This window comes from Thunnus albacares, chromosome 20 (genome assembly GCF_914725855.1).
Source record: "Thunnus albacares chromosome 20, fThuAlb1.1, whole genome shotgun sequence".
NCBI classification, from domain to species: Eukaryota; Metazoa; Chordata; class Actinopteri; order Scombriformes; family Scombridae; genus Thunnus; species Thunnus albacares.
The window spans coordinates 2,079,317-2,094,401 of NC_058125.1; the positions used below are offsets into that span (position 1 = coordinate 2,079,317).

General features: G+C 39.1%; 1 long non-coding RNA gene across 1 annotated transcript; it reads left to right on the plus strand.

Moving 5' to 3' along the window:
- The first annotated feature begins 8,243 nt into the window (after positions 1-8,243).
- On the plus strand, positions 8,244-12,851 carry LOC122971363. Its single transcript, XR_006399454.1, has 2 exons — positions 8,244-8,762; positions 12,535-12,851. It is a non-coding gene; the product is annotated as an uncharacterized LOC122971363 (long non-coding RNA).
- Positions 12,852-15,085: the final 2,234 nt, after the last annotated feature.

Here is a 15,085-nt window from a genome sequence, read left to right on the forward strand (position 1 = left end):
ATCCTTTGTGATGTATCAAAGCCATGAAATTTCAGGGCGGCTCATTGAGGACATCATTTGTGATGTAACACTGAGGACATCCTTTGTGGTGTAACAAAGCCATGAAATGTCAGGGCAGCTCATTGAGGTCATCATTTGTGATTTTACACTGAGGACATCCTTTTTGATGCATCAAAGCCATGAAATTTCAAAATTGCTTATTGCAAAATTGCTTATAAACTGAGGACATCCTTTGTGAGATGACAAAACCATGAAATTTCACATCTGCTCACTGAGAACATCATTTGTGATGTGACACTGAGGACAGCGTTTGTGATGTGACACTGAGGACATCCTTTGTGATGCATCAAAGCCATGAAATTTCAAAGCTGCTCAATGAGGACATCATTTGTGATGTAACACTGAGGACAGCGTTTGTGATGTATCAAAGCCATGAAATATCACATCTGCTCACTGAGAACATCATTTGTGATGTGACACTGAGTAAATCTGTTGTGATGTAACAAAGCCATGCAATTTCATGGTGGCTCATTGAGGACATCATTTGTGATGTAACAAAGCCATGAAATATAAAGGCAGCTCAAGGAGGACATCCTTTGTAATGTATCAAAGCCATGAAATTTCACATCTGCTCACTGAGAACATCATTTGTGATGTGACACTGAGGAAAGCATTTGTGATGTGACACTGAGAACAGCGTTTGTGATGTAACAAAGTCATGCAATTTCACGGTGGCTCATTAAGGACATAATTTGTGATGTTACACTGAGGACATCATTTGTGATGTGACACTGAGGAAATCCTTTACGATGTAACAAAGCCATGAAATGCCAGGGCGGCTCATTGAGGACATCATTTGTGATGTAACAAAGCCATGAAATTTCAAGGCGGTTCATTGAGGACATCATTTGTGATGTTACGCTAAGGACATCCTTTGTGATGTATCAAAGCCATGAAATTTCACATCTGCTCAATGAGAACATCATTTGTGATGTGATACTGAGGACAACGTTTGTGATGTTACACTGAGGACATCATTTGTGATGTTACACTGAGGACATCCTTTGTGATGTAACAAAGCCGTGAAATTTCAAAGCTGCTTATTGAGGACATCATTTGTGATGTGATACTGAGGACAACGTTTGTGATGTTACACTGAGGACATCATTTGTGATGTGACACGGAGGACAGCATTTGTGATGTATCAAAGCCATGGAATATCACATCTGCTCAATGAGAACATCATTTGTGATGTGACACTGAGGAAATCCTTTGTGATGTAACAAAGCCCTGAAATTTCAAAGCTTCTCATTGAGGACATCATTTGGGATGTTACACTGAGGACATCATTTGTGATGTGACACTGAGGACAGCATTTGTGATGTATCAAAGCCATGAAATATCACATCTGCTCACTGAGAACATCATTTGTGATGTGACACTGAGGAAATCCTTTGTGATGTAACAAAGCCCTGAAATTTCAAAGCTGCTTATTGTGGACAGCGTTTGTGATGTAACAAAGCCATGAAATAACAAGGCAGCTCATTGAGGACATCATTTGGGATGTTACACTAAGGACATCCTTTGTGATGTATCAAAGACATGAAATTTCAGGGCGGCTCATTGAGGACATCATTTGTGATGTGACACTGAGGACATCCTTTGTGATGCATCAAAGCCATGAAATTTCAAAATTGCTCATTGAGGACATCATTTGTGATGTAACACTGAGGACATCATTTGTGATGTGACACTGAGGACATCATTTGTGATGTGACACTGAGGACATCCTATGTGATGTATCAAAGCCATGAAATTTCACATCTGCTCACTGAGAAGATCATTTCTAATGTTACACTGAGGACATAATTTGTGATGTGACACTGAGGACAGCATTTGTGATGTTACATTGAGGACATCCTTTGTGATGTATCAAAGCCATGAAATTTCAAAGCTGCTTATTGAGGACATCATTTGTGATGTAACACTGAGGACATCAGTTGTGATGTAACAAAGTCATACAATTTCACATCTACTCACTCAGGACATCTTTTGTAATGTTAAACTGAGGACATCCTTTGTGAGATGACAAAACCATGAAATTTCACATCTGCTCACTGAGACCATCATTTGTGATGTGATACTGAGGACATCCTTTGTGATGTAACAAAGCCATGAAATGTCAGGGCGGCTCATTGAGGACATCATTTGTGATGTGACACTGAGGACGTCCTTTGTGATGTAACAAAGCCATGAAATTTCAAAGCTGCTTATTGAGGACATCATTTGTGATGTTACACTGAGGACATAACATGTGATGTTACACTAAGGACATCCTTTGTGATGTAACAAAGCCATGAAATATCAAGGCGGCTCACTGAGGACATCCTTTGTGATGTAACAAAGCCATGAATTGTCAGGGCGGCTCATTGAGGACATCATTTGTGATGTGACACTGAGGACATCCTTTGTGATGCATCAAAGCCATGAAATTTCAAAGCTGCTTAATGAGGACATCATTTGTGATGTAACACTGAGGACAGCGTTTGTGATGTATCAAAGCCATGAAATATCACATCTGCTCACTGAGAACATCATTTGTGATGTGACACTGAGTAAATCTGTTGTGATGTAACAAAGCCATGCAATTTCACGGTGGCTCATTGAGGACATCATTTGTGATGTAACAAAGCCATGAAATATAAAGGCAGCTCATTGAGGACATCCTTTATAATGTATCAAAGCCATGAAATTTCACATCTGCTCACTGAGAACATCATTTGTGATGTGACACTGAGGAAAGCATTTGTGATGTGACACTGAGAACAGCGTTTGTGATGTAACAAAGTCATGCAATTTCACGGTGGCTCATTGAGGACATCATTTGTGATGTTACACTGAGGACATCATTTGTGATGTGACACTGAGGAAATCCTTTACGATGTAACAAAGCCATGAAATGCCAGGGCGGCTCATTGAGGACATCATTTGTGATGTAACAAAGCCATGAAATTTCAAGGCGGTTCATTGAGGACATCATTTGTGATGTTACACTGAGGACATAATTTGTGATGTGACACTGAGGACGTCCTTCGTGATGTAACAAAGCCGTGAAATTTCAAAGCTGCTTATTGAGGACATCATTTGTGATGTGATACTGAGGACAACGTTTGTGATGTTACACTGAGGACATCATTGGTGATGTAACACTGAGGACATCTTTTGTGATGTATCAAAACCATGAAATATCACATCTGCTCACTGAGGAAATCGTTTGTGATGTGACAATGCCATGAAATATCAGGGCGGCTCATTGAGGACATCATTTGTGATGTGACACTGAGGAAATCCTTTGTGATGTAACAAAGCCATGAAATGTCACATCTTCTCTCTGAGAACATCATTTGTGATGTGACACTGAGGAAATCCTTTGTGATGTAAGAAAGCCATGAAATGTCAGGGCGGCTCATTGAGGACATCATTTGTGATTTTACACTGAGGACATCTTTGTGATGCATCAAAGCCATGAAATTTCAAAGCTGCTTATTGAAGACATCATTTGTGATGTAACACTGAGGACAGCGTTTGTGATGTAACAAAGCCGTGAAATTTCACATCTACTCACTCAGGACATCTTTTGCAATGTTAAACTGAGGACATCCTTTGTGAGATGACAAAACCATGAAATTTCAATTCTGCTCATGGAGGACATCATTGGTGATGTTACACTGAGGACATCATTTGTGAAATTACACTTATGACATCCTTTGTGATGTAACAAAGCCATGAAATTTCAAAGCTGCTTATTGAGGACATCATTTGTGATGTGACACTGAGGACAGCGTTTGTGATGTAACAAAGCCATGAAATAACAAGGCAGCTCATTGAGGACATCATTTGTGATGTTACACTAAGGACATCCTTTGTGATGTAACAAAGCCGTGAAATTTCACATCTACTCACTCAGGACATCCTTTGCAATGTTAAACTGAGGACATCCTTTGTGAGATGACAAAATCATGAAATTTCATTGCTGCTCATGGAGGACATCATTGGTGATGTAACACATAATTTGTGATATTACACTGATGGCATCCTTTGTGATGTATCAAAGCCATCAAATTTCAAAGCTGCTTATTGAGGACATCATTTGTGATGTGACACTGAGGACAGTGTTTGTGATGTATCAAAGCCATGAAATATCACATCTGCTCACTGAGAACACAATTTGTGATGTGACACTGAGTAAATCCTTTATGATGTAACAACGCCATGAAATGTCAGGGCAAGTCATTGAGAACATCATTTGTGATTTTACACTGAGGACATCCTTTGTGATGCATCAAAGCCATGAAATTTCAAAGCTGCTTATTAAGGACATCATTTGTGATGTGACACTGAGGACAGCATTTGTGATGTGACACTGAGGAAATCCTTTGTGATGTAACAAAGCCATGAAATGTCAGGGCGGCTCATTGAGGAAATCATTTGTGATGTTACACTATAGGCATCCTTTGTGAGATGCCAAAACCATGAAATTTCATTGCCTCTCATGGAGGACATCATTTGTGATGTGACACTGAGGACAGCATTTGTGATGTATCAAAGCCATGGAATATCACATCTGCTCAATGAGAACATCATTTGTGATGTGACACTGAGGAAATCCTTTGTGATGTAACAAAGCCCTGAAATTTCAAAGCTTCTCATTGAGGGCATCATTTGGGATGTTACACTGAGGACATCATTTGTGATGTGACACTGAGGACAGCATTTGTGATGTATCAAAGCCATGAAATATCACATCTGCTCACTGAGAACATCATTTGTGATGTGACACTGAGGAAATCCTTTGTGATGTAACAAAGCCCTGAAATTTCAAAGCTGCTTATTGTGGACAGCGTTTGTGATGTAACAAAGCCATGAAATAACAAGGCAGCTCATTGAGGACATCATTTGGGATGTTACACTAAGGACATCCTTTGTGATGTATCAAAGCCATGAAATTTCAGGGCGGCTCATTGAGGACATCATTTGTGATGTGACACTGAGGACATCCTTTGTGATGCATCAAAGCCATGAAATTTCAAAATTGCTTATTGAGAACATCATTTGTGATGTAACACTGAGAACAGCATTTGTGATGTGAGACTGAGGAAATCCTTTGTGATGTAACAAAGCCATGAAATGTCAGGGCGGATCATTGAGGATATCATTTGTGATGTGACACTGAGGACATCCTTTGTGATGCATCAAAGCCATGCAATTTCACAGTGGCTCATTGAGGACATCATTTGTGATGTAACACTGAGGACATCATTTGTGATGTGACACTGAGGACATCATTTGTGATGTGACACTGAGGACATCCTATGTGATGTATCAAAGCCATGAAATTTCACATCTGCTCACTGAGAAGATCATTTCTAATGTTACACTGAGGACATAATTTGTGATGTGACACTGAGGACAGCATTTGTGATGTTACATTGAGGACATCCTTTGTGATGTTTCAAAGCCATGAAATTTCAAAGCTGCTTATTGAGGACATCATTTGTGATGTAACACTGAGGACATCAGTTGTGATGTAACAAAGTCATACAATTTCACATCTACTCACTCAGGACATCTTTTGTAATGTTAAACTGAGGACATCCTTTGTGAGATGACAAAACCATGAAATTTCACATCTGCTCACTGAGACCATCATTTGTGATGTGATACTGAGGACATCCTTTGTGATGTAACAAAGCCATGAAATGTCAGGGCGGCTCATTGAGGACATCATTTGTGATGTGACACTGAGGACGTCCTTTGTGATGTAACAAAGCCATGAAATTTCAAAGCTGCTTATTGAGGACATCATTTGTGATGTTACACTGAGGACATCATTTGTGATGTTACACTGAGGACATAACATGTGATGTTACACTAAGGACATCCTTTGTGATGTAACAAAGCCATGAAATATCAAGGCGGCTCACTGAGGACATCCTTTGTGATGTAACAAAGCCATGAATTGTCAGGGCGGCTCATTGAGGACATCATTTGTGATGTGACACTGAGGACATCCTTTGTGATGCATCAAAGCCATGAAATTTCAAAGCTGCTTAATGAGGACATCATTTGTGATGTAACACTGAGGACAGCGTTTGTGATGTATCAAAGCCATGAAATATCACATCTGCTCACTGAGAACATCATTTGTGATGTGACACTGAGTAAATCTGTTGTGATGTAACAAAGCCATGCAATTTCACGGTGGCTCATTGAGGACATCATTTGTGATGTAACAAAGCCATGAAATATAAAGGCAGCTCATTGAGGACATCCTTTATAATGTATCAAAGCCATGAAATTTCACATCTGCTCACTGAGAACATCATTTGTGATGTGACACTGAGGAAAGCATTTGTGATGTGACACTGAGAACAGCGTTTGTGATGTAACAAAGTCATGCAATTTCACGGTGGCTCATTGAGGACATCATTTGTGATGTTACACTGAGGACATCATTTGTGATGTGACACTGAGGAAATCCTTTACGATGTAACAAAGCCATGAAATGCCAGGGCGGCTCATTGAGGACATCATTTGTGATGTAACAAAGCCATGAAATTTCAAGGCGGTTCATTGAGGACATCATTTGTGATGTTACACTGAGGACATAATTTGTGATGTGACACTGAGGACGTCCTTCGTGATGTAACAAAGCCGTGAAATTTCAAAGCTGCTTATTGAGGACATCATTTGTGATGTGATACTGAGGACAACGTTTGTGATGTTACACTGAGGACATCATTGGTGATGTAACACTGAGGACATCTTTTGTGATGTATCAAAACCATGAAATATCACATCTGCTCACTGAGAACATCATTTGTGATGTGACACTGAGGAAATCGTTTGTGATGTAACAATGCCATGAAATATCAGGGCGGCTCATTGAGGACATCATTTGTGATGTGACACTGAGGAAATCCTTTGTGATGTAACAAAGCCATGAAATGTCACATCTTCTCTCTGAGAACATCATTTGTGATGTGACACTGAGGAAATCCTTTGTGATGTAAGAAAGCCATGAAATGTCAGGGCGGCTCATTGAGGACATCATTTGTGATTTTACACTGAGGACATCTTTGTGATGCATCAAAGCCATGAAATTTCAAAGCTGCTTATTGAAGACATCATTTGTGATGTAACACTGAGGACAGCGTTTGTGATGTAACAAAGCCGTGAAATTTCACATCTACTCACTCAGGACATCTTTTGCAATGTTAAACTGAGGACATCCTTTGTGAGATGACAAAACCATGAAATTTCAATTCTGCTCATGGAGGACATCATTGGTGATGTTACACTGAGGACATCATTTGTGAAATTACACTTATGACATCCTTTGTGATGTAACAAAGCCATGAAATTTCAAAGCTGCTTATTGAAGACATCATTTGTGATGTAACACTGAGGACAGCGTTTGTGATGTAACAAAGCCGTGAAATTTCACATCTACTCACTCAGGACATCTTTTGCAATGTTAAACTGAGGACATCCTTTGTGAGATGACAAAACCATGAAATTTCAATTCTGCTCATGGAGGACATCATTGGTGATGTTACACTGAGGACATCATTTGTGAAATTACACTTATGACATCCTTTGTGATGTAACAAAGCCATGAAATAACAAGGCAGCTCATTGAGGACATCATTTGTGATGTTACACTAAGGACATCCTTTGTGATGTAACAAAGCCGTGAAATTTCACATCTACTCACTCAGGACATCCTTTGCAATGTTAAACTGAGGACATCCTTTGTGAGATGACAAAATCATGAAATTTCATTGCTGCTCATGGAGGACATCATTGGTGATGTAACACATAATTTGTGATATTACACTGATGGCATCCTTTGTGATGTATCAAAGCCATCAAATTTCAAAGCTGCTTATTGAGGACATCATTTGTGATGTGACACTGAGGACAGTGTTTGTGATGTATCAAAGCCATGAAATATCACATCTGCTCACTGAGAACACAATTTGTGATGTGACACTGAGTAAATCCTTTATGATGTAACAACGCCATGAAATGTCAGGGCAAGTCATTGAGAACATCATTTGTGATTTTACACTGAGGACATCCTTTGTGATGCATCAAAGCCATGAAATTTCAAAGCTGCTTATTAAGGACATCATTTGTGATGTGACACTGAGGACAGCATTTGTGATGTGACACTGAGGAAATCCTTTGTGATGTAACAAAGCCATGAAATGTCAGGGCGGCTCATTGAGGACATCATTTGTGATGTTACACTATAGGCATCCTTTGTGAGATGCCAAAACCATGAAATTTCATTGCCTCTCATGGAGGACATCATTGGTGATGTAACACTGACGACATCATTTGTGATGTAACAAAGTCATGCAATTTCACGGTGGCTCATTGAGGACATCATTTGTGATGTTACACTGAGGACATCATTTGTGATGTGACATTGAAGACATCCTTTGTGATGTATCAAAGCCATGAAATTTCAAATCTGCTCACTGAGAAGATCATTTCTAATGTTACACTGAGGACAGCGTTTGTGATGTTACATTGAGGACATCCTTTGTGATGCATCAAAGCCATGAAATTTCAAAACTGCTTTTTGAGGACATCATTTGTGATGTAACACTGAGGACAGCATTTGTGATGTGACACTGAGGACATCCTTTGTGATGTAACAAAGCCATGAAACGTCAGGGCGGCTCATTGAGGTCATCATTTGTGATTTTACACTGAGGACATCCTTTGTGATGTGACACTGAGGACAGCGTTTGTGATGTTACATTGAGGACATCTTTTGTGATGTATCAACGCCATGAAATTTCACATCTGCTCTCTGAGACGATCATTTGTGATGTAACACTGAGGACAACGTTTGTGATGTAACAAAGCCGTGAAGTTTCACATCCACTCACTCAGGACATCTTTTGTAATGTTAAACTGAGGACATCCTTTGTGAGATGACAATACCATGAAATTTCATTGCTGCTCATGGAGGACATCATTGGTGATGTAACGCTGAGGACAGCATTTGTGATGTAACAAAGTCATGCAATTTCACGGTGGCTCATTGAGGACATCATTTGTGATATTACACTTATGACATCCTTTATGATTTATCAAAGCCATCAAATTTCAAAGCTGCTTATTGAGGACATCATTTGTGATGTGACACTGAAGACAGTGTGAGTGATGTTTCAAAGCCATAAAATATCACATCTGCTCACTGAGAACATCATTTGTGATGTGACACTGAGGAAATCCTTTGTGATGTAACAAAGCCCTGAAATTTCAAAGCTGCTTATTGAGGACAGCGTTTGTGATGTAACAAAGCCATGAAATAACAAGGCATCTCATTGAGGACATCATTTGGGATGTTACACTAAGGACATCCTTTGTGATGTATCAAAGCCATGAAATTTCAGGGCGGCTCATTGAGGACATCATTTGTGATGTAACAGCCGTGAAATTTCACATCTACTCACTCAGGACATGCTTTGCAATGTTAAACTGAGGACATCCTTTGTGAGATGACAAAATCATGAAATTTCATTGCTGCTCATGGAGGAAATCATTGGTGATGTTACACTGAGGACATCATTTGTGATATTACACTGATGACATCCTTTGTGATGTATCAAAGCCATCAAATTTCCAAGCTGCTTATTGAGGACATCCTTTGTGATGTATCAAAGCCATGAAATATCACATCTGCTCACTGAGAACATAATTTGTGATGTGACACTGAGGACAGCATTTGTGATGTGAGACTGAGGAAATCCTTTGTCATGTAACAAAGCCATGAAATGTCAGGGCGGATCATTGAGGATATCATTTGTGATGTGACACTGAGGACATCCTTTGTGATGCATCAAAGCCATGCAATTTCACAGTGGCTCATTGAGGACATCATTTGTGATGTAACACTGAGGACATCATTTGTGATGTGACACTGAGGACATCATTTGTGATGTGACACTGAGGACATCCTATGTGATGTATCAAAGCCATGAAATTTCACATCTGCTCACTAAGAAGATCATTTCTAATGTTACACTGAGGACATAATTTGTGATGTGACACTGAGGACAGCGTTTGTGATGTTACATTGAGGACATCCTTTGTGATGTATGAAAAGCCATGAAATTTCAAAGCTGCTTATTGAGGACATCATTTGTGATGTAACACTGAGGACATCAGTTGTGATGTAACAAAGTCATACAATTTCACATCTACTCACTCAGGACATCTTTTGTAATGTTAAACTGAGGACATCCTTTGTGAGATGACAAAACCATGAAATTTCACATCTGCTCACTGAGACCATCATTTGTGATGTGACACTGAGGACATCCTTTGTGATGTAACAAAGCCATGAAATGTCAGGGCGGCTCATTGAGGACATCATTTGTGATGTGACACTGAGGACAGCGTTTGTGATGTTACATTGAGGACATCTTTTGTGATGTATCAACGCCATGAAATTTCACATCTGCTCTCTGAGAAGATCATTTGTGATGTAACACTGAGGACAACGTTTGTGATGTAACAAAGCCGTGAAGTTTCACATCCACTCACTCAGGACATCTTTTGTAATGTTAAACTGAGGACATCCTTTGTGAGATGACAAAACCATGAAATTTCATTGCTGCTCATGGAGGACATCATTGGTGATGTAACGCTGAGGACAGCATTTGTGATGTAACAAAGTCATGCAATTTCACGGTGGCTCGTTGAGGACATCATTTGTGATATTACACTTATGACATCCTTTATGATTTATCAAAGCCATCAAATTTCAAAGCTGCTCATTGAGGACATCATTTGTGATGTGACACTGAGGACAGTGTGAGTGATGTTTCAAAGCCATAAAATATCACATCTGCTCACTGAGAACATCATTTGTGATGTAACACTGAGGACATAATTTGTGATGTAACAAAGCCATGAAATTTCATTGCTGCTCATGGAGGACATCATTGGTGATGTAACACTGAGGACATCATTTGTGATGTGACACTGATGACATCCTTTGTGATGTATCAAAGCCATCAAATTTCAAAGCTGCTTATTGAGGACATCATTTGTGATGTGACACTGAAGACAGCACTTGTGATGTTTCAATGCCATAAAATATCACATCTGCTCACTGAGAAGATCATTTGTGATGTGACACTGAGAAAATCCTTTGTGATGTAACAAAGCCATGAAATAACAAGGCAGCTCATTGAGGACATCATTTGGGATGTATCAAAGCCATAAAATATCACATCTGCTCACTGAGAAGATCATTTGTGATGTGACACTGAGTAAATCCTTTGTGATGTAACAAAGCCATGAAATGTCAGGGCAGCTCATTGAGGACATCTTTTGTAATGTTAAACTGAGGACATCCTTTTTGAGATGACAAAACCATGACATTTCATTGCTGCTCATGGAGGACATCATTAGTGATGTTACACTGAGGACATCATTTGTGATGTATCAAAGCCATCAAATTTCAAAGCTGCTTTTTGAGGACATCATTTGTGATGTGACACTGAGGACATCCTTTGTCAGATGACAAAGCCATGAAATGTCATTGCTGCTCATGGAGGACATCATTGGTGATGTAACACTGAGGACAGTGTTTCTGATGTAACAAAGTCATGCAATTTCATGGTGGGTCATTGAGGACATCATTTGTGATGTTACACTGAGGACATCATTTGTGATGTGACACTGAGGACATCCTTTGTGATGTAACAAAGTCATGTAATTTCACTGTGGCTCATTGAGGACATCATTTGTGATGTAATACTGAGGATATCCTTTGTGATGCATCAAAGCCATGAAATTTCAAAAGTGCTTATTGAGGACATCATTTCTGATGTGACACTGAAGACAGCGCTTGTGATGTATCAAAGCCATGAATTATCACATCTGCTCACTGAGAACATCATTTCTGATGTGACACTGAGAAAATCCTTTGTGATGTAACAAAGCCATGAAATTTCATCATTTGTGATGTGACACTGAGGACAGCATTTGTGATGTGACACTGAGGAAATCCTTTGTGATGTAACAAAGCCATGAAATGTCAGGGCGGCTCACTCAGGACATCTTTTGTCATGTTACACTTAGGACATCCTTTGTGAGATGACAAAACCATGAAATTTCATTGCTGCTCATGGAGGACATCATTGGTGAAGTAACACTGAGGACAGCGTTTGTGATGTAACAAAGTCATGCAATTTCACAGCTTCTCATTGAGGACAGTGTTTGTGATGTAACTGAGGACATCCTTTGTAAGGTAACAAAATAATGAAATTTCAAAACTGCTCATTGAAGACATCATTCATATTGTAACACTGAGGACAGTTTTTGTGATCTAAGAAAGCCATGAAATTTCACGTTCTCACTGAGGACAACTTTTCTGATGTGACACTGAGGACATCCTTTGTGATGTAACAAAGCCATGAAACGTCAGGGCGGCTCATTGAGGACATCACTTGTGATGTATCAAAGCCATGAAATTTCACATGTGCTCACTGAGAACATCTTTTGTAATGTAAGTGAGGACATCCTTTGTGTGTTAAAAAAACCACGACATTCCAGAGCTGCTCAGTGAGGACATCATTGGTGATGTAACACTGAGGACAGTGTTTGTGATGTAACTGAGGACATCCTTTGTGAGGTAACAAAATAATGAAATTTCAAAACTGCTCATTGAAGACATCATTCATATTGTAACACTGAGGACAGTTTTTGTGATCTAAGAAAGCCATGAAATTTCACATGTTCTCACTGAGGACAACTTTTGTGATGTAAAACTGAGGACAACTTTTGTGATGTAACACCAAGTACTAGGGGTGCGCAAGAAATCGATTCACATAAGATTCAGAATCGATTCAGAAATTCCATGAACCGCTGTGAAACAGTCAGAAAATAACGTTTTATTAATCTGATTCACCAGCTTCCTCAGTAATGTTACCAGCGCTCCCTCTCTTCATTCACTCTTTTGCTTGCTCGATCACTGCTTTTCTCTCTCTCTCTCTCTCTCTCTCTCTAACTTTACTTTTAACGTTATCGAACGAAGAGAAATGTCCTCCCCTCTTCCTAGTAATGTTTTTGTCATATGGCTTGTACAGCATTACACGTTGCGTTTCTCCAAAAGTTGATTCTGGTTCAACTTTCTCGCTGCGACCCCTGCAGCCCTCCACCCCCATAGCCCAAACGCACAACGCACAGTAGGTCTGCTGCAAGCTGGTTATCTGAGGACGCGAATGAGAAATTAATTTTCTCATTCCCGTCCTCAGATAAACGTAGTCTCCTTGAAGCTTATGGCAAACTGCCAAAAACAAGCCAACGAGATGAAGCAGCGAAACAAGCTTTTAAACAGCTGTTCTGTTTTGAAACAGTCAATACAATTCAGTAAATAGCAAAGCTGCCCGTTTCATTACTTTATATTCATGCAGGAAATATACAAATATCAATTAGATGGTCATCTGCATGAGAAATTTAAATGAGAAAAAGAAACAAAATTGGTTATAATAATAACTCACTAATAGTGATCAATTTTCTTGTATGCATTTGCAGCTAAATGTAGCAGGCAGCTATCTTTTGTTTGATTTTGTTAACTGAAGTAGGAATTTAAGTAATTTGAGGTTTTACACTTAGCAGTTTATCTTTGCAATTATTTTTATTTTTATATTAAGTATTCATTTCACCCTTTGTCTCAGGGCCACTTTGGTTTCCTGTTGACTAAGTGGACTAAAGGAACATAAATCTTACTCAGGGTTGATGTTGAGTGGCAAATGTTTACATTTGATGCAGTGTGATCTTTTTTATTTGAGACCCACAAAAGTGTCTACTGCAGGTAAATGGAAAGAGTAACTCAAAACATCAATCTAGAATCAAATCTATGAATGTATTGAATTGAGAATTGATTGTGAATCGCAAATCAAATCGATTTTAAATCCCGAATCATTTTGAATCGCAAATCGATTGTGAATCGAATCGTGACCCCAAGAATCTGAATCGAATCGAATCGTGAATCTATTGCACCCACAACGTTGTTGAAGGCAGGGCTTCCTGATTGTTGGACAAATCCTTGTCCAACCGCATGAAGCTCTCCTGCCTGTGGGAAACAGATGGCATGCTTAAGCAATATTGCATGAGAGGGTGTGCTTTACCATCATTTTTGACAGTGATGCAGTACGAGACGCTTGCGCCGAGTTCCATAAGCATCACTGAAATTTTTATGTATACATTTACCAACAATAAAATAATATAAACAAAAAGATATAAACAAAATTTATTCATATTGTGAGGCAGTTTGCTCTGAAAATAAAAAACTTTTTGCTTGCGTTATCTCCGTTTCCATGGAAATACATGGGTTATGACTAATACCTGGAAAACAATCACTCATGGCAGTAGAATCCTATGTAATAAAACCTAGTTAAACTAATGCCTTCTGGAGATCACGGCATTTCCCAAACTGAATAAATACCTTACATATAAACACAAAACTGCTCTGCTAGCTCAATCTCATTGTAACTAAGATATCCGCTGCAAAAAATTAATTTGCATGGACAGATTTAGCTATGTTGTAGTATGACGTAGGATGACCAGTCTGCAAAAAGAAAAAAGTTCACATCATTTATTTAGTGTGAATTGGAAGGAGTTTTATTTGGTGAAATTGCAGGAAATGTGGTATTTCCACATCCCCCAAACCAAAGGCATATGGCATAAACACACACACACAACACACACAACACACATAAGCTACATACAATGCATGTGTATGGTATTCTGTCCTATCAGACCTGCACACATATAATCACACAATCAACATACAAATCAATGAAGTAAACGGTCATTTGTTGACATTACGTGTGTATCACAAACGGGTTGACCCAACATTTACGTTAGTTACCACTATATTAGCTTGCTAGCATGTTGTGTAGCTAATGTTTGGCTAACTACAACAAAACTTGTTTGCGGTCTTTCATACATACCTCAATCTGATTCACCAGCATTCCTAGCATTCTTC